Source organism: Phyllobates terribilis, unplaced genomic scaffold, assembly GCF_046119375.1.
Source record: "Phyllobates terribilis strain yellow unplaced genomic scaffold, ASM4611937v1 Scaffold_2__4_contigs__length_985480577, whole genome shotgun sequence".
NCBI lineage: Eukaryota > Metazoa > Chordata > Amphibia > Anura > Dendrobatidae > Phyllobates > Phyllobates terribilis.
The window spans coordinates 693,557,060-693,577,143 of NW_027362762.1; the positions used below are offsets into that span (position 1 = coordinate 693,557,060).

Below are 20,084 nucleotides of genomic sequence, written 5' to 3' on the forward strand. Positions count from 1 at the left end.
CCCCCACCTCCTCCATCACCATTCCCATATCTCCCCCACCTCCTCCATCACCATTGCTCTACCTCATCTCCCTCCACCTCCTCCATCATTGTTGCTCTCCCTTATCTCCCCCCACCTCCTCCATCACCACTGTATTAGTTAAAAAAAAACAAAAACACTTACCCTCTCTGCTCGTTCCCCTGCAGCATCGTCCTCTGCTTCCTGTCCAGCATCTTTCTCCCTGACACAGGCCCTCGCTGCATGGCGACGTCATCAAGCAGTGCGAGCCTGTATCAGGGAGAAGGCGGCGGGCAGGAAGCACAGGACGGATCCCTCTCTGCCCCTGTCTGACATCTGGTCACATCAGACCATTTGAAACCATTTACATGAGCGTGGTTTGCATGATAGACGACTTGCAAGAGTATCTGACCACACCAACAGGCACAAGCATCGTCTTGCTTCGGCCAGGGAGCATCTATGCTGGATGAGGGACTTGTGGGCCTCTGTGCTGTTCACTGATGAAAGTCGATTCACGCTGAGCAGAAATGATGGCCGCCAACGATGTTAAAGACTTCAAGGAGAGCACTATGCATCAGCCACTGTTGTTACAACACAAGCTTTTGGTGGTGGTGGTGGTGTTATAGTGTGGGCAGGTGTGTCTAGTCAATACAGAACTGCCGTACACTTTGTGACAAGCCTCTACTACTTGAATAACCTCATTAATCCAGTCATTGTGCCTCTGCATGAACAGAAAAGGCCTAATATCATCTTCATGGACGAAAATGCTCCAGCTCATCGAGGTCGCATCATTAGGGAACGGCTTCTGGAGACTAGGGTACCTCAAATTGAGTGGCCTGCACTTTCTCCAGACCTGAATCCCATAGAAAACATGTGGGATCAGATGAGTCGCCATGTAGAGGCTTGTGATTCTGTACACCAGAACCTCAATAACCTGACCGTCGCCCTTCAAGAAGAGTGGGATGCTATGCGTAAGCAGACAATAACTCGACTTGTGAACAGCATGATAAGTCGTTGTCCAGCTGTAATTGATGCTCAAGGCCACATTGTTAGAACTCTCCTGTTAGTTTTGTTTTAGTTTGCTGGTCACATGACCATTTTTGCCTATTTAATCCGGCTCCGCCCTCCTGGCCTTGCTGGACTTCATTGTCTTTACTACTCTTGAGCTAGCTTGGTGCTCTGTTACTGTTCTCTGTTAGTTTTGCTAGGTCTTCTGACCTCTATGCTTTTTGTTGTGTGTTTGTCTTTGACTGCTACTATTTCTGCTAGGAGGTGTCCAACTTATCCCAGTCCCTAGTTCTTGTAGGGATCCCTCCCTCACATCTATAGGTCTTCGTACAGACTAGCCGAGGACTTTAGCAGGTCTGATCGCAGGATCAGGTTCCCCGTTACATCGTAGGGATCTAGTTTAGTTATATTGTAGGGACAGATCTCCTGTCTTTCCTTAGTTCCTGTAGCAGATCATAACAGTAAGTCCAGCCTAAAAAAAAAAAAATAATAATTTTTTCTAAGGAAAGACCTCCAGTTTTCCATCATGGTCTCGGTTCTAGATTTGGCTCAACGCTTGCACGGACTCTCTCTGGAGGTGGACAAGCTCCAACAACACGTGAGTAGCTGTTCTGGAGCACATTTTGTGGAACCAAAGGTACGTCTGCCTGATCTATTTTTTGGCGAACAACAAGATTTTTTTTCTTTTAAAAATGCTTGTTTATTGTATTTTCGTTTGAGACCCGGATCCTCTGGTGATGAATCACAGCGCATAGGGTTCATAATGTCACTTTTGCGCAAAGATCCTCAGGGATGGGCCTTCTCTCTCCAACCTAGTGATCCGTGCTTTAGATCAGTGGATAGTTTTTTTTCTGCTTTGGGTTTGTTGTGTTATGATCCTGATCGTGTCTCATCTGCTGAGTCTGAATTGAGACATCTGAGGCAGGGATCAGGTAATGTGGAAAAATATTGTTCTCACTTCCGTCGGTGGTCTTCCCAGGTGGGGTGGAACGATTCAGCTTTGAAAAGCTTGTTTCTTGCAGGGCTTGGTGAAAGGGTTAAGGATTTACTGATTGATTATCCCACACCTGGAAACTTGCAGGAGGCAATGCAATTAGCTATACGGGTGGACAGGAGACTGCGTGCAAGGGTTAATGAGAGCAAATCCTCTGCTATGTCAGCTCCGAGTCCTGAGAGGGTCTGTGCTGACAAAGGAGAGCCGATGGAGATTGGGGCGATGGCACCCCGCTCTCAGGAAAAAGACCGCAGGCTTTCTGAAGGTTTGTGCTTCTATTGCGGAAATTCTGGTCATTTTATTAAGAACTGTGTGCTTCGTATGAAGAAAGAAAAAAAAATGGTCAGTCATGCACGAATAGCCTGTTTAAATTCTAAGGGAGTATTCATATCTGCTACTACTGCTGCTCAGGATGAATTAATTGAATTTCGGGTTTTTGTGGATTGCGGTTCTACTCTGAATGTGATTGATGGGGGATTCTTGGAAAAACGTAAATTAAAACCTAAAACTTTGTCATCCCCTATTACTGTGGTTTCTGTTGATGGCTCTCCCTTGAAGAGTGTTACTCATAAGGTCTGTGAATTTCCCCTCACTATTAATGGTATTCATCAAGAGAATTTGGATTTGGTAGTATTAAATAATTTGCCTTCTCCAGTAATATTGGGGTTGCCCTGGTTAAAATTGCACAATCCTGTACTGGATTGGTCTACCAATGAAATTAAGTCCTGGAGCCCTAAGTGTTATGACAAGTGTTGTAACGGGCGCATTGCTGCTGTGGATAAAGGGGAATTACCTGTACCTATTCAGGATTTTTGGAGAGTTTTTTCTGAGGAGGAGTCACAAATTTTGCCTCCTCATAGAGACTATGATTGTACCATTGAATTTGTCCCTGGAGCGACTCTTCCTAAAAGTCGTTTATTTAATCTTACTATTCCTGAGAGAAAGGCTTTGGAGGAATACATACAGACAAGCTTGGCCGCCGGTCACATTAGGCCTTCCAAGTCTCCTGTGGCTGTTGGATTTTTTTTTTGTTAAAAAAAAAGATGGCGGGTTACGTCCTTGTCTGGACTTTCGTGAGATTAATAAAATTACTGTACGCAATCCTTACCCACTGCCATTGATTCCTGATTTATTTAACCAGTTAGTGGGGGCCAAGTGGTTCTCTAAAATTGATCTCCGGGGGGCATACAATTTGTTGCACATGAAGGAGGGTGATGAATGGAAGACTGCTTTTAACACTCCTGTGGGTCATTTTGAGAATCTGGTTATGCCTTTTGGTCTTACCAATGCTCCAGCATTTTTTCAGAATCTTATTAATGACATCCTTAGACCTTTAATCTGCAAAAATGTGGTTGTGTATTTGGATGATATTCTGATTTATTCGCCTGATCTGGAGTCTCATTGGCAGAGCGTACGTGAGGTTTTACAGTTATTAATGGACAATTCGCATTTTGCTAAGCTGGAGAAATGTGAGTTCGCTGTACAGAGAATTCGTTTTTTGGGTTACATTATCTCCAGTGAAGGTTTTGAGATGGATCCGGTTAAAGTTCAAGCTGTGCAGGAATGGCCTAGGCCTATTGGTTTGAAATCGATACAGAGGTTTTTGGGTTTCGCCAATTATTACAGAAAATTCATAAAAAAAAATTTCTATCATTGTCAAACCGCTGACCGATCTCACCAGGAAAGGTGCTAATGCGGTTCAGTGGACTTCTGAGGCCATTGAGGCTTTTGTGCTTCTTAAGGAGAGGTTCACCTCTGCTCCCATCCTTATTCAGCCTGATGTGACTAAGCCGTTTTTGGTTGAGGTTGATGCTTCCTCTGTGGGGGTCGGTGCGGTGTTGTCTCAGGAAAATAAGGATGGAATACATCCCTGTGCCTTTTTTTAAAAAAAAATTTCTGAGACTGAGCTTAATTACGATATTGGTAATCGGGAATTGCTGGCTATTAAACTCGCATTTGAACACTGGCGTCACCTCTTGGAAGGTGCTGAATTTCCCATTCAAGTTTTCACTGATCATAAAAATCTGATCTATCTTGATGCTGCCAAGCGCTTGAATGCCCGTCAGGCTAGGTGGGCACTTTTTTTCTCGCGGTTTAATTTTTCCGTTACTTACATCCCGGGTACCAAGAATGTTAAAGCGGATACTTTGTCTCGCAGCTTTTCTCCCATGGTCGGTGCTGAGGAGGAAGAGGAGAGCATTTTACAAGAAGGTGTTGTGATTGCTGCTTTGGACTCCGTTTTGGAGGATGAGATTCTTAAAGCTCAGGAGAATGCCCCATCTAACACTCCCCATGGGAGGTTGTTTGTGCCTAGGACCTTTAGGAGAGATTTGTTTGTGGAGTGTCATGAGTCTCGGTTGGCAGGTCATCCAGGAATTTCTGAGACCAAGAGACTTGTGGGTCGCAGTTTTTGGTGGCCTGGATGGCAGAAGGAAGTCATTAAGTGGGTGCGTCAATGTACTGTGTGTGCTAGATCCAAGTCTTCGCATGCTCCTGCTGCGGGGTTGCTTTGCCCTCTGGAGGTTCCTAGTGCACCTTGGACACATCTGGCTATGGACTTTATTACTGACCTTCCCCCCTCTGAAGGTTTCACGGTCATCTGGGTGGTCGTGGACCGTTTTAGCAAGATGTGTCACTTGGTTCCCTTCATCAAACTGCCTTGCGCTAAAACACTCGCTAAGGCCTTTGTCAAGGAAATTGTCAGACTACATGGTGTTCCTACTGACATTGTTTCTGATAGGGGACCTCAGTTCGTGGCTCGTTTTTGGCGTGCCTTTTGTGACAGGTTGGGAGTTCATTTGTCGTTTTCATCCGGATATCATCCTGAGTCTAATGGCCAGACAGAAAGGAAGAACCAGGATGTTGAGCAGTTCTTGCGTTGTTTTGTGGCAGACAATCAAGAGGGGTGGTCTGAGTTTTTGCCACTTGCTGAATTTGCTCTTAACAACCATACATCCTCTTCTGCTGGGTGTTCGCCTTTTTTTTGTTGTTCTGGGAGACATCCGTCTTTTGGGTCATTCTCCAAATTGGTATCGGCTGTGCCTGAGGAGGAGAGTTTTTCCGGTGATTTGGAGAGAGTTTGGACGGATGTACGTGGTAATCTTCAGGAGGCTAACAAAAAATCTAAGAGGTACTTTGATAGGAAACGGCAAGAGGTTTTGTTTGCTGTTGGTGACATGGTTTGGTTGTCCTCTAAGAATCTGCGATTGAGGATTCCTTCTAAAAAATTGGGTCCCAAGTTCGTAGGGCCCTTTAAGGTGCTTCAGATAGTTAACCAATATGCTGTTAGGTTGGAGGTTCCTACCTCCTGGAAGATTAACCCGGTGTTTCATGTTTCTCTGTTGAAAAGAGCTGACGTGTCGGATGATGACGCCTCTGCCACTGTTCCTCCGGTGGTGGAGGACGGGGAATATGAAATTTCCCACATCCTAAATTCTAGACGGTATAGAGGGAGTTTGCAGTATCTCGTCGCTTGGAAGGGTTTCGGACCTGAGGATAACTCATGGGTGAGGGCGGATGATGTTTCTGATTCCAGACTTGTCAGAGCATTTCACAGGAGGTTTCCTGATAAGCCTGGGCCTAGGGGATCCAGAGGATCCTCTTAGAAGAGGGGGTACTGTTAGAACTCTCCTGTTAGTTTTGTTTTAGTTTGCTGGTCACATGACCATTTTTGCCTATTTAATCCGGCTCCGCCCTCCTGGCCTTGCTGGACTTCATTGTATTTACTACTCTTGAGCTAGCTTGGTGCTCTGTTACCGTTCTCTGTTAGTTTTGCTAGGTCTTCTGACCTCTATGCTTTTTGTTGTGTGTTTGTCTTTGACTGCTACTATTTTTGCTAGGAGGTGTCCAACTTATCCCAGTCCCTAGTTCTTGTAAGGATCCCTCCCTCACATCTATAGGTCTTCGTACAGACTAGCCGAGGACTTTAGCGGGTCTGATCGCAGGATCAGGTTCCCCGTTACATCGTAGGGATCTAGTTTAGTTATATTGTAGGGACAGATCTCCTGTCTTTCCTTAGTTCCTGTAGCAGATCATAACACACATGGCAAGTTACTGAGATATTGACATTTTTTGTTGGGGTATACCCACCACTGTTGTTGGCTTTTGTTTAAAAAAATTGTTTGAGATGAAGAAGTCACCATTGCATGATTCTACTTAAATGCCCTATTGTTCACTGTAGCGTGAACCTTTTAGGTTTTCCATTAGTTTCACCTGAAAGCCAAATATCCCTACCTTTTTCTGAGTAGTGTAAGTCCTTCCTCTATTTAAATAATATAATTCCTGATCCTGTGCCATTCCAGGGCAGTTTTTCTACAGGGATTCACCTTAACAAACACTTGCCCGTGCTGGGTTGAAAGGGGTAAAATGCAAAGATACTGTCACGGGTGTGTCGCCACGAAGATCGTCACGAAGATCGTCACGAGTACACAGCCTGACTTCTCGCAGCTGACTTGTTGGTGCTTTGTGTTTTTCGGCAGTGAGGGAGTTAATTCTCTCTCTCTCTGTGCTAGACGAGGTCCAGCCTCGCCCAGCTGCAATCAATACTGCTGTAGTGAGACTCCTTCAAATGCCTGCTGGTCTGTTTGGGAAGTGTCGGTGAAAGCATTTCATTCAGACTAACAGAGCGGATCGTGGTGTTTGGAGTTTCTGAGATAAGTGTATTTGGAGTGTTTTTTCCCTTCCTCGCTTTATCATTTATCTCCTTTCCCGTTGGTGTTCCCTCTGTTGTAGTTGTGTAGTTGTTGTATGCAAGGTGGTTTTGGTTTTTCCCTTGTACTGTCTCGTTCGTCTAAGTACTGTGTGTGGGCATATTATTACTTGTCCCCTTTTGTTGTGATCGGGGTCCTTCTCAGGACTAGATTACTTAGGTGCAGGGATCCTCAGGAGGTAGGGGTTACGCTGGCGGCCTGGACCTCTGTACCTTTAACAGTACCTCCAGGTTGAGGGACTAGTCGGGGCCCCAGCTTAGGGTCAGCTTAGGCCCCCTACCTCCAGTATACAGAGACAGCGTGACATTTTCACCGACCCACTTAGTTTTTCTCCAGCTACCATGGATCCAGTAGCCGGTCTAGCTCGGCAGTTGCAGAGTTTGTCCATGGAGCTGGCGGACGTTAGGTCCAAGGTTTTGCATCCTCAGGAGCAAGCCGGACCAGAACCTAAAGTAGCTCTCCCTGACAGGTTCACTGGGGGGCGGGACAAGTTTTTTGTTTTCCGGGAGGCATGCAAGTTGTACTTTCGGCTGCGGCCTCGGTCATCGGGGAGTGAAGAACAAAGGGTGGGAATTGTCATCTCGCTCCTACAAGGGGACCCACAATCTTGGGCGTTCTCTCTTCCCCCGGGCTCCCCGGCTCTCCAGTCAGTGGATAGGTTTTTCGCTGCTCTGGGACTCGTATATGATGACCCAGATCGGATCTCCCTTGCTGAGTCTAAGTTACGTAGGATCCAGCAGGGAGATCGTCCGGCGGAGGAATTCTGTTCGGAGTTCCGTAGGTGGGCCACGGACACCCAGTGGAATGACCCGGCTCTTAGGAGCCAGTTTTGTCATGGTTTATCCGACAAATTACAGGATGTGTTGGCACAGTATGACTCTCCCGCGTCACTGGAAGCCGCTATGGCCCTTGCTATTCGCGTTGACAGACGGCTTCGGGAGAGGTGCGGGATAACTCTACCCCCTGTGATGACTCCACCTCCTACAAGGTCCCCTCATATGGTGGTTCCCCTGGTCAGTCCAGAGGAGCCTATGCAATTAGGAGGGACATCATTTCGGGGGAGGGGACCGGTGGTGCGCCATAAGACAGGAAGGTGTTTCTTCTGCGGGAGAAAGGGACATTTTATTGGGGCGTGTCCATCCCGTCCCTTGCAGAGTGAAGAGTCGTCGGAAAACTGTTGATCCCAGGTTGTGTGGTGGACGGCAATCTGGGAGTAGGTATTTCGTCCCTAGGTTCGTCTCAGTTTCTCGTACCAGCGGAGGTGGTGGTGGGTACGAGAACTGAGAGGATATCTGTTCTTCTGGATAGTGGGGCCGGGGCTAATCTGGTTGATGCTCGGTTTGCCCGGGTTCAAGGTATGCGATTGAGTGAGTTGGCTAAACCCATCCCCATATTCTCGATCGATGCCAGGCCTCTCGGTCAGGGAAGTTTTTTGCAAGCTGTGCATGACGTAAAACTTCAAGTGGGGGCGATACATAAAGAACTGTTGTCTTGCTACGTGTTGGAGGGTCTTCCCACTCCTATAGTGTTGGGCCTTCCTTGGTTAGCTAAGCATAACCCGGTTATTAATTGGCAAACCAGAGAGATAAGCCAATGGAGTAAATTCTGTAATAAAAACTGCATGAACACGGTCATCGGTGCGGTTACTCCTTGGGTCTTACCTCCATTTCTGGCGGACTTTGAGGATGTATTCTCGGAGAAAGGGTGTCAGGAACTACCTCCTCATCGCGAGTATGACTGTTCTGTAAAACTGCTCCCTGAGGCCAAGTTACCTAAAGCTAGGTTGTATAACCTTTCTGGTCCTGAGAGGCAGGCCATGAAGGATTATATTTCAGAAAGTCTGGCTAAGGGGCATATTAGACCTTCATCTTCACCGGTGGCTGCGGGGTTCTTCTTTGTTAAGAAGAAAGATGGAGGCCTACGCCCTTGCCTGGATTTCCGTGAACTTAATCGGATTACGGTCCGAGATCCGTATCCGCTCCCACTTATTCCCGATCTCTTTAATCAGATCGTGGGCGCCAAATGGTTCTCTAAGTTGGATCTTAGGGGGGCGTACAATCTGATTAGGATGAAGGAGGGGGATGAGTGGAAGACGGCGTTTAACACTCCGGAGGGGCATTATGAGAACCTTGTCATGCCATTCGGTCTGACTAATGCCCCGGCGGTGTTCCAACACTTTGTTAATGACATTTTTCGCCGCCTGGTGGGACAGTTTGTTGTCATATATCTGGATGATATCTTAATTTACTCGCCGGATCTGGTGTCTCATCAGGAGCACGTTAGGCAGGTGTTACAGATCTTGCGGGATAATAAACTGTATGCCAAATGGGAAAAGTGTGTGTTCGCCGTACAGGAACTCCAGTTTTTAGGCTTCCTGGTTTCAGCGTCCGGTTTTCGTATGGACCCTGGGAAAGTGCGGGCAGTTCTTGAGTGGGATCGGCCAGAGAATCTTAAGGCACTACAACGTTTCCTGGGGTTTGCTAATTATTACCGGAAGTTCATTCGTAATTTCTCGTCCATGGTTAAGCCTCTCACAGACATGACTAAAAAGGGGACGGATTTTTCTAGGTGGTCTGACAAGGCTTGTCAAGCATTCTCCTCCTTGAAAAAATGTTTTGCCTCGGCACCCATACTCATTCAACCTGATGCGTCACAGCCATTCATTGTAGAGGTAGACGCTTCCGAGGTAGGGGTGGGAGCAGTATTGTCACAGGGTTCGTCCCCTGGTAAGTGGCATCCGTGCGCCTTTTTCTCTAAAAAATTGTCGTCCGCTGAGAGGAATTACGATGTCGGCAATAGGGAACTCTTGGCCATTAAGTTAGCTTTTGAGGAGTGGCGCCATTTTTTGGAGGGGGCAGTCCATCCGGTCACCGTCATCACCGATCACAAGAACCTGCTATATCTGGAGTCCGCGAAACGTCTGAATCCCAGACAAGCTAGGTGGTCATTGTTTTTTACCAGGTTTAATTTTGTCGTTACATATCGTCCTGGGTCAAAAAATGTAAAGGCGGATGCCTTATCTCGTAGTTTCCCTGGGGCCGGGAATACGGATGACCCGATTCCTATCCTTCAGGAGGGGGTGGTGGTTTCGGCAGTATGCTCTGAGCTGGAGGAGGAGGTATTGGAGGCTCAGGGGGACGCCCCTGTTGGACCTCCGGGGAGACTGTTTGTTCCAGATCAGTTGCGACAAAAGGTGATCGAGGCACACCATAACTCAGTTTTTGCAGGACACCCGGGGAGTAAAGCAACTGTGGATCTCCTCTCGCGTCGGTTTTGGTGGCCTAACTTACATAAGGAGGTGGTAACTTTTGTCGCGTCCTGTGGGGTTTGTGCGCGCTCTAAGACCTCACATACCCGTCCGTCTGGGGCCCTCTTACCTTTGAAGATCCCGGAGCGTCCTTGGGCTCATCTGTCTATGGACTTTATTACGGACCTCCCTCCGTCTTCGGGTAAAACGGTCATACTCGTTGTAGTGGACAGGTTCAGCAAGATGGCACATTTTATCGCTCTTCCGGCTCTCCCTAATGCTAAAACTCTTGCGCAGGTGTTCATTGGGGAGATTGTGAGGCTTCACGGGGTACCCTCCGCGGTGGTGTCTGATCGGGGGTCTCAGTTTGTGTCCAAGTTCTGGAAGGCGTTTTGTGCACGGCGGGGGATGCATTTGTCATTCTCATCGGCTTTTCATCCTCAGACCAATGGTCAGACGGAACGTATGAACCAGAGCTTGGAGACATATCTCCGGTGTTTTGTGTCAGAGAACCAGGAGGACTGAGCTTCTTTCTTACCTCTGGCAGAGTTTGCTCTTAATAATAGGCGGAGCGAGTCCACTGGTAAGTCCCCGTTTTTTGGGGCATATGGTTTTCACGCCCAGTTTTGTACTTTCAGTAGGGGGGGCTCTTCGGGGGTTCCTGAGGAGGAACGATTTTCCTCATCACTCGCTTCAGTATGGAGAGGGGTGCTGAAGAATCTGAATACTATGGGGAACCGATACAAACGTATGGCCGATAGGAGGAGAGTGTCTGGTCCGGACCTAAGTGTGAACGATCGGGTATGGTTGTCTATCAGGAATATAAAACTTAAGGTTCCCTCCTGGAAACTGGGTCCCAGGTTCATCGGGCCGTACAGAATCAGTTCTATTATTAATCCGGTGGCATTCCGTCTTGACCTCCCCCCTACGTTTAAAATTCACAACGTGTTCCACAGATCGTTGCTTAAGAGGTATGTGGCGCCGGTGGTACCGTCACCTTTACCTCCCCCTCCAGTGGTGGTCAATGGTAACTTGGAGTTCCAGGTATCGAGGGTCATCGATTCACGCTTTAATCGCCGGTCCCTTCAGTACCTGGTTCATTGGAAAGGGTATGGTCCTGAGGAGAGGATGTGGGTTCCTGCGTCGGATATTAACGCAGACCGATTAGTTCGGGCCTTCCACACGACTCACCCGGATAAACCTGGCCCTGAGGGTCCGGAGGCCCCTCGTAGAAGGGGGGGTACTGTCACGGGTGTGTCGCCACGAAGATCGTCACGAAGATCGTCACGAGTACACAGCCTGACTTCTCGCAGCTGACTTGTTGGTGCTTTGTGTTTTTCGGCAGTGAGGGAGTTAATTCTCTCTCTCTCTGTGCTAGACGAGGTCCAGCCTCGCCCAGCTGCAATCAATACTGCTGTAGTGAGACTCCTTCAAATGCCTGCTGGTCTGTTTGGGAAGTGTCGATGAAAGCATTTCATTCAGACTAACAGAGCGGATCGTGGTGTTTGGAGTTTCTGAGATAAGTGTATTTGGAGTGTTTTTTCCCTTCCTCGCTTTATCATTTATCTCCTTTCCCGTTGGTGTTCCCTCTGTTGTAGTTGTGTAGTTGTTGTATGCAAGGTGGTTTTGGTTTTTCCCTTGTACTGTCTCGTTCGTCTAAGTACTGTGTGTGGGCATATTATTACTTGTCCCCTTTTGTTGTGATCGGGGTCCTTCTCAGGACTAGATTACTTAGGTGCAGGGATCCTCAGGAGGTAGGGGTTACGCTGGCGGCCTGGACCTCTGTACCTTTAACAGTACCTCCAGGTTGAGGGACTAGTCGGGGCCCCAGCTTAGGGTCAGCTTAGGCCCCCTACCTCCAGTATACAGAGACAGCGTGACAGATACTTCATGTATCATCTGTGCCGATTCACGCATCCTATGTTTAAATTTTCACCACTGGGCAGCAGCGCGCTTTTGTTGTGACGTGTGACAGTGCCAGTCCTGTTCTTTCCCATGGACTTTTGATGTTGCTTTATAAGGAAGCTACATGGGGTTCATTTTGGTCTAGATTTTTGATCACTCCTTCCTGAGAGCTCTGGGCAGAGCAGTCAGCTATTTAAACCCCAGAACCTCTGACTGTTATGTTCTGCTACAAGCACTAAGGAAAGACAGGAGATCTGTCCCTACAATAGAACTAAACTGGATCCCTACGATGTAACAGGGAACCTGATCCTGCGATCAGACCCGCTAAAGTCCTCGGCTAGTCTGTACGAAGACCTATAGATGCAAGGGAGGGATCCCTACAAGAACTAGGGACTGGGATAAAGTTGGACACCTCCTAGCAGAAATTGTAGCAGTAAAAGACAAACTCACAACATAGAACATAGAGGTCAGAAGACCTAGCAAAACTAACAGAGAAAGGTAACAGAGTACCAAGCTAGCTCAAGAGTAGAAAATACAATGAAGTCCAGCAAGGCCAGAAGGGCGGAGCCGGATTAAATAGGCAAAAATGGTCATGTGACCAGCAAACTAGAAAAAACCTAACAGGAGAGTTCTAACAGTACCCCCTCTTCTAAGAGGATCCTCCGGATCCCCTAGGACCGGGCTTATCAGGAAACCTCCTGTGAAACGCTCTGACAAGTCTGGAAGCAGAAACATCATCCGCCCTCACCCATGAGTTATCCTCGGGTCCGAAACCCTTCCAAGCGACGAGATACTGCAAACTCCCTCTATACCGTCTAGAATTTAGGATGCGGGAAATTTCATATTCCCCGTCCTTCACCACCGGAGGAACAGTGGCAGAGGATACCGACACAACAGCTTTTTTCAACAGAGAAACATGAAACACCGGATTAATCTTCCAGGAGGTAGGAACCTCCAACCTAACAGCAGATTGGTTAACTATCTGAAGCACCTTAAAGGGCCCTACAAACTTGGGACCCAATTTTTTCGAAGGAATCCTCAATCGCAGATTCTTAGAGGACAACCAAACCATGTCACCAATAGGAAACGAAACCTCTTGCCGTTTCCTATCAAAGTACCTCTTAGATTTTTTGTTAGCCTCCTGAAGATTATCACGCACATCCGTCCAAACTCTCTCCAAATCACCAGAAAAACTCTCCTCCTCAGGCACAGCCGATACCAATTTGGAGAATGACCCAAAAGACGGATGTCTCCCAGAACAACAAAAAAAAGGCGAACACCCAGCAGAAGAGGATGTATGGTTGTTAAGAGCAAATTCAGCAAGTGGCAAAAACTCAGACCACCCCTCTTGATTGTCTGCCACAAAGCAACGCAAGAACTGCTCAACATCCTGGTTCTTTCTTTCTGTCTGGCCATTAGACTCAGGATGATATCCGGATGAAAACGACAAATGAACTCCCAACCTGTCACAAAAAGCACGCCAAAAACGAGCCACGAACTGAGGTCCCCTATCAGAAACAATGTCAGTTGGAACGCCATGTAGTCTGACAATTTCCTTGACAAAGGCCTTAGCGAGTGTCTTAGCGCAAGGCAGTCTGATGAAGGGAACCAAGTGACACATCTTGCTAAAACGGTCCACGACCACCCAGATGACCGTGAAACCTTCAGAGGGGGGAAGGTCAGTAATAAAGTCCATAGCCAGATGTGTCCAAGGTGCACTAGGAACCTCCAGAGGGCAAAGCAACCCCGCAGCAGGAGCATGCGAAGACTTAGATCTAGCACACACAGTACATTGACGCACCCACTTAATGACTTCCTTCTGCCATCCAGGCCACCAAAAACTGCGACCCACAAGTCTCTTGGTCTCAGAAATTCCTGGATGACCTGCCAACCGAGACTCATGACACTCAACAAACAAATCTCTCCTAAAGGTCCTAGGCACAAACAACCTCCCATGGGGAGTGTTAGATGGGGCATTCTCCTGAGCTTTAAGAATCTCATTCTCCAAAATGGAGTCCAAAGCAGCAATCACAACACCTTCTTGTAAAATGCTCTCCTCCTCCTCCTCAGCACTGACCATGGGAGAAAAGCTGCGAGACAAAGCATCAGCTTTAACATTCTTGGTACCCGGGATGTAAGTAACGGAAAAATTAAACCGCGAGAAAAAAAGTGCCCACCTAGCCTGACGGGCATTCAAGCGCTTGGCAGCATCAAGATAGATCAGATTTTTATGATCAGTGAAAACCTGAATGGGAAATTCAGCACCTTCCAAGAGATGACGCCAGTGTTCAAATGCAAGTTTAATAGCCAGCAATTCCCGATTACCAATATCGTAATTAAGTTCAGTCTCAGAAAATTTTTTTGAAAAAAAGGCACAGGGATGTACTCCATCCTTGCTTTCCTGAGACAACACCGCACCAACCCCCACAGAAGAAGCATCAACCTCAACCAAAAACGGCTTAGTCACATCAGGCTGCATAAGGATGGGAGCAGAGGTGAACCTCTCCTTTAGAAACACAAAAGCTTCAATGGCCTCAGAAGTCCACTGAACCGCATTAGCACCTTTCCTAGTGAGATCGGTCAGCGGTTTGACAATAATAGAAAAATTTTTTATGAATTTTCTGTAATAATTGGCGAAACCCAAAAACCTCTGTATCGATTTCAAACCAATAGGCCTAGGCCATTCCTGCACAGCTTGAACTTTAACCGGGTCCATGTCAAAACCTTCACTGGAGATAATGTAACCCAAAAAACTAATTCTCTGTACAGCGAACTCACATTTCTCTAGCTTAGCAAAAAGCGAATTGTCCATTAATAACTGTAAAACCTCACGTACGCTCCGCCAATGAGACTCCAGATCAGGCGAATAAATCAGAATGTCATCCAAATACACAACCACATTTTTGCCGATCAAAGGTCTAAGGATGTCATTAATAAGATTCTGAAAAAATGCTGGAGCATTGGTGAGACCAAAAGGCATAACCAGATTCTCAAAATGACCCACAGGAGTGTTAAAAGCAGTCTTCCATTCATCACCCTCCTTCATGCGCAACAAATTGTATGCCCCCCGGAGATCAATTTTAGAGAACCACTTGGCCCCCACTAACTGGTTAAACAAATCAGGAATCAAAGGCAGTGGGTAAGGATTGCGTACAGTAATTTTATTAATCTCACGAAAGTCCAGACAAGGACGTAAACCGCCATCTTTTTTTTTTAACAAAAAAAAATCCAAAAGCCACAGGAGACTTGGAAGGCCTAATGTGACCGGCGGCCAAGCTTGTCTGTATGTATTCCTCCAAAGCCTTTCTCTCAGGAATAGTAAGATTAAATAAACGACTTTTAGGAAGAGTCGCTCCAGGGACAAATTCAATGGTACAATCATAGTCTCTATGGGGAGGCAAAATTTGTGACTCCTCTTCAGAAAAAACTCTCCAAAAATCCTGAATAGATACAGGTAATTCCCCTTTTTCTACCGCAGCAATACGTCCGTTACAACACTTGTCATAACACTTAGGGCTCCAGCACTTAATTTCATTGGTAGACCAATCCAGTACAGGATTATGCAATTTTAACCAGGGCAACCCCAATATTACTGGAGAAGGCAAATTATTCAATACTACCAAATCCAAATTCTCTTGATGAACACCATTAATAGTGAGGGGAAACTCACAGACCTTGTGAGTAACATTCTTCAAGGGAGAGCCATCAACAGAAACCACAGCAATAGGGGATGACAAAGGTTTAGGTTTTAATGTAAGTTTTTCCAAAAATCCCCCATCAATCACATTCAGAGTAGAACCACAATCCACAAATACCCGAATTCAATTAATTCTTCCTGAGCAGCGGTAGTAGCAGATAGGAATACTCCCTTAGTATTTAAACAGGCTATACGTGCATAACTGACCATTTTTTTTCTTTGTTCATACGAAGCACACAGTTCTTAATAAAATGACCAGAATTTCCGCAATAGAAGCACAAACCTTCAGAAAGCCTGCGGTCTTTTTCCTGAGAGCGGGGTGTCATCGCCCCAATCTCCATTGGCTCTCCTTTGTCAGCACAGACCCTCTCAAGACTTGGAGCTGACACAGCAGAGGATTTACTCTCATTAACCCTTGCACGCAGTCTCCTGTCCACCCGTATAGCTAATTGCATAGCCTCCTGCAAGTTTCCAGGTGTGGGATAAGCAATCAGCAAATCTTTAACCCTTTCACCTAGCCCCGCAAGAAACAAACTTTTCAAAGCTGAATCGTTCCACCCCACCTGGGCAGACCACCGACGGAAGTGAGAACAATATTTTTCCACATTACCTGATCCCTGCCTCAAACGTCTCAATTCAGACTCAGCAGATGAGACACTATCAGGATCATAATACAACAAACCCAAAGCAGAAAAAAAACTATCCACTGATCTAAAGCACGGATCACTAGGTTGGAGAGAAAAAGCCCATCCCTGAGGATCCTTGCGCAAAAGTGACATTATGAACCCTATGCGCTGTGATTCATCACCAGAGGATCCGGGTCTTAAACGAAAATATAATAAACAAGCATTTTTAAAAGAAAAAAAATCTTGTTGTTCACCAAAAAATAGATCAGGCAGACGTACCTTTGGCTCCACAAAATGTGCTCCAGGGCAGCTACTCACGTGTTGTTGGAGCTTGACCACCTCCAGAGAGAGTCCCTGCAAGCGTTGAGCCAAATCCTGAACCGAGACCATGATTGAAACTGGGGGTCTTTTCCTTAGAGAAATTTTTTAGGCTGGACTTACTGTTATGATCTGCTACAAGCACTAAGGAAAGACAGGAGATCTGTCCCTACAATAGAACTAAACTGGATCCCTACGATGTAACGGGGAACCTGATCCTGCGATCAGACCCGCTAAAGTCCTCGGCTAGTCTGTACGAAGACCTATAGATGCAAGGGAGGGATCCCTACAAGAACTAGGGACTGGGATAAAGTTGGACACCTCCTAGCAGAAATTTTAGCAGTAAAAGACAAACTCACAACATAGAACATAGAGGTCAGAAGACCTAGCAAAACTAACAGAGAAAGGTAACAGAGTACCAAGCTAGCTCAAGAGTAGAAAATACAATGAAGTCCAGCAAGGCCAGGAGGGCGGAGCCGGATTAAATAGGCAAAAATGGTCATGTGACCAGCAAACTAGAAAAAAACTAACAGGAGAGTTCTAACACTGACTCCAGTTTCAGTCAATAGCATTGCTGTCCTGCTTTATACTGCTGTTCTCTGTTCTTGTTTGTAGTTCTGATTATACCTGTTCTTTGACCTTGACTTGACTTTTGACTACCTGCTTTCTTTACAATTTTGTCCATAACTTGACGTCTTGACTCTGACCCTGCTTGACGACCCTTACTGCCTCTGGTTCACTCTTCCGGACAGCAGCTGTTCCGTGGAAGCAATCCACTGTACCCCATTGTTAGACCAGATTCCAGGGGTTAAAAGTTATGGTTCCTCTGGAATCTGCCAGACAGAGAAACTTGTGCCAAGTCTGTCCGAGGAAGCCTTTTTGAACCCATGGCCTCTGAGTGTCGTGACATTTAGGCCCTGATTCATCAAACTGTATAAGCTAGAAAACTGGCATAAACCGCTTGCGACTTTTGGCGTTTTCAGGCCAGTTTCGGCCAGCTCCAGAAAATTGGCAGAGCAGAGGAGGAGTTAAGTTGGAGCATGGCTATGACCACCCATCAGATTCATCAAATGTGGAGACATTTCTTACTCCAGAAATGTTACTTCAGTCCCTGACTGGTGAAACACAAGGAGGTGCACATCATTGATCAGATACACTGAATTCATTAGGTGGCGTCAGGGCTGACTCCAGGTTTTTGTGGGCCCCTGGCGAAAGAGTCTCAGTGGGCCCCTTTAACACATACCACGATTCATGATGCACAGATACCGCAGAGAAATATACAGGGTGGTCCAAAAGTAGGTGGACAGAAAGTGTAATAAGGTTATGATGGGGGAGATTTATCAAACATGGTGTAAAGTGAAACTGGCTCAGTTGCCCTTAGCAACTAATCAAATTCCACTTTTCATTCCTCACAGACTCTTTGGAAAATGAAAGGTGGAATCTGATTGGTTGCTAAGGGCAACTGAGCCAGTTTCACAGATCTAGTTTTCACAGATAGATCTCCCCCAAATCTGTTTTCTTTTCAGATAATTCAGATAACACATAATGGCAAATAATTTAAATAGAGATCAAAGAAAATGGATTTTAACAGAGTATTTGAAATCTCAAAATGCTGAAACCGTTAGAGCAAATTGGGTTGAAACATTTGGTACTCAAGCCCCAAAGAGACAAACCATTTACCGCATTTGTGACAAATTCAATGGCACCGGCTCAATCCTTAATGCTCCAAAAACTGCTTGACCCAAAACAGTCTGTACAGAAGATAATAAACAACTTGTTGATGAAACATTTGTTCAGAGTCCAAAAAAGTCCACCAGAAGAGCCTCTTTGGAATTGGGAATTTCACAAGCTTCTATCATGCTAATCCTGAAATCTATTGGGTGGAAAGCTTATCGTCCACGTCTAATTTATGGTTTATTGGAGGATGATCCAGACAGGCGGCTGCAATTTAGTGTTTGATAAATCTCCCCCTTCATAACCTTATTACACTTTCTGTCCACCTACTTTTGGACCACCCTGTATATATAGTACAAGGCCGAAGAATTCACTTCTTACATTACATGACCGATATCTATTATAAATTCTACAATAGCTCAGAAACCGGCGAATCTCCCCCATAAAATGCTCCATACAGAATACTGGCCCCCATATAACGCTCCATACAGGATACTGGCCCCCCATATAACGCTCCATACAGAATACTGGCCCCCATATAATGCTCCATACAGAATACTGGCCTCCATATAACGCTCCATGCAGGCTATGCCCCCACATAATGCTCCATGCAGGCTGTTCCCCCCACATAATGCCCCACGCAGGCTGTTCCCCCCTCATAATGCCCCACACAGGCTGTTCCCCCCACATAATGCCCCATGCAGGCTGTTCCCCCCACATAATGCCCTATGCAGGTTGTTCCCCACCATATAATGCCCCATGTAGAATGTCCCCCCTTATAATGCCCCATGCAGGATGTCACACCCCCCCTCCCTTATAATGCCCCATGCAGGATGTCACACCCCCCCTCCCTTATAATGCCCCATGCAGGATGTCACACACAATCCCTCCCTTATAATGCCCCATGCTGGATGTCACCCCCCCCTTATAATGCCTCATGCAGAATGTCACCCCCCCTCCCTTGTAATGCCCCATGCATGATGTCACACACCCCCCTCCCTTATAATGCACCATGCAGGATGTCACCCCCCCTCCATTATAATGCCCCATGCAGGATGTCACACCCCCCCTCCCTTATAATGCCCCATGCAGGATGTCACCCCCCCCTTCCCTTATAATGCCCCATGCAGGATGTCTTCCCCCCTCCCTTATAATACCCCATGCAGGATGTCACCCCCCCCACCCCACCATATAATGCCCCATGCAGGATGTCACCCCCCTCCCTTATAATGCCCCATGCAGGATGTCACATCCCCCCACCCCACATATAATGCCCCATGACCCCATACAATAAAAATAAAAAAATCAAATACCTCACTTCTCACCTGCTGCCGCTGCTCCGGACTCCAACGTCGCTGGCATCTTCCCGCTCTGCGCTGTGACGGCTCAGGAGAGAGCGCAGTGTAAAGACGTCATCGCGCCCTCTGACCTGAGACGTCACAGTCAGAGGACGCGGAAGAGACCGGAGCTGCTGCGGAGGCACGGGGAGAGGTAAGTATTGCGCCGGGTGCCCTGAGCAAGCGGGAGGGAGCGAGTGCTGGCACCGCTCTCCGCTCAAGGGTCCCATAGCGCGGCGGGGTGCCTGACGGCGAGTGGGCCCCCCCGCCTGCTCAGGGCCCCGGCACTTGCCCGGGTGTGCTGGGGGCTGGCGCCGGCCCTGGGTGGTGTGCATTTTATTCCTGTATGCTACTCATTAAGACTGGCATACGAATAGCCAGTCTTAATAAATCAGGGCCTTAGTCTTTATTTTCTCATGCCATTGTGGCTTGCTAGATCAATCTAATTACCCAGTTATAGTTAGTTAAGGTATTACCTTTTTTATCTAAAGTATTTTTTAGGTATGAGATATTATTAAGTTTGCACTAAGTTTGTGGTCACCAGAAGATTGTTAAATTAATAATTTGTATTT

General features: G+C 46.8%; 1 protein-coding gene across 10 annotated transcripts in view; it reads left to right on the forward strand.

Annotated features, from left to right (window-relative positions):
• Positions 1 to 20,084, forward strand: part of TRAF3IP3 (TRAF3 interacting protein 3) — a 290,160-nt gene that overhangs the window by 226,830 nt on the left and 43,246 nt on the right. The window lies entirely within an intron of this gene.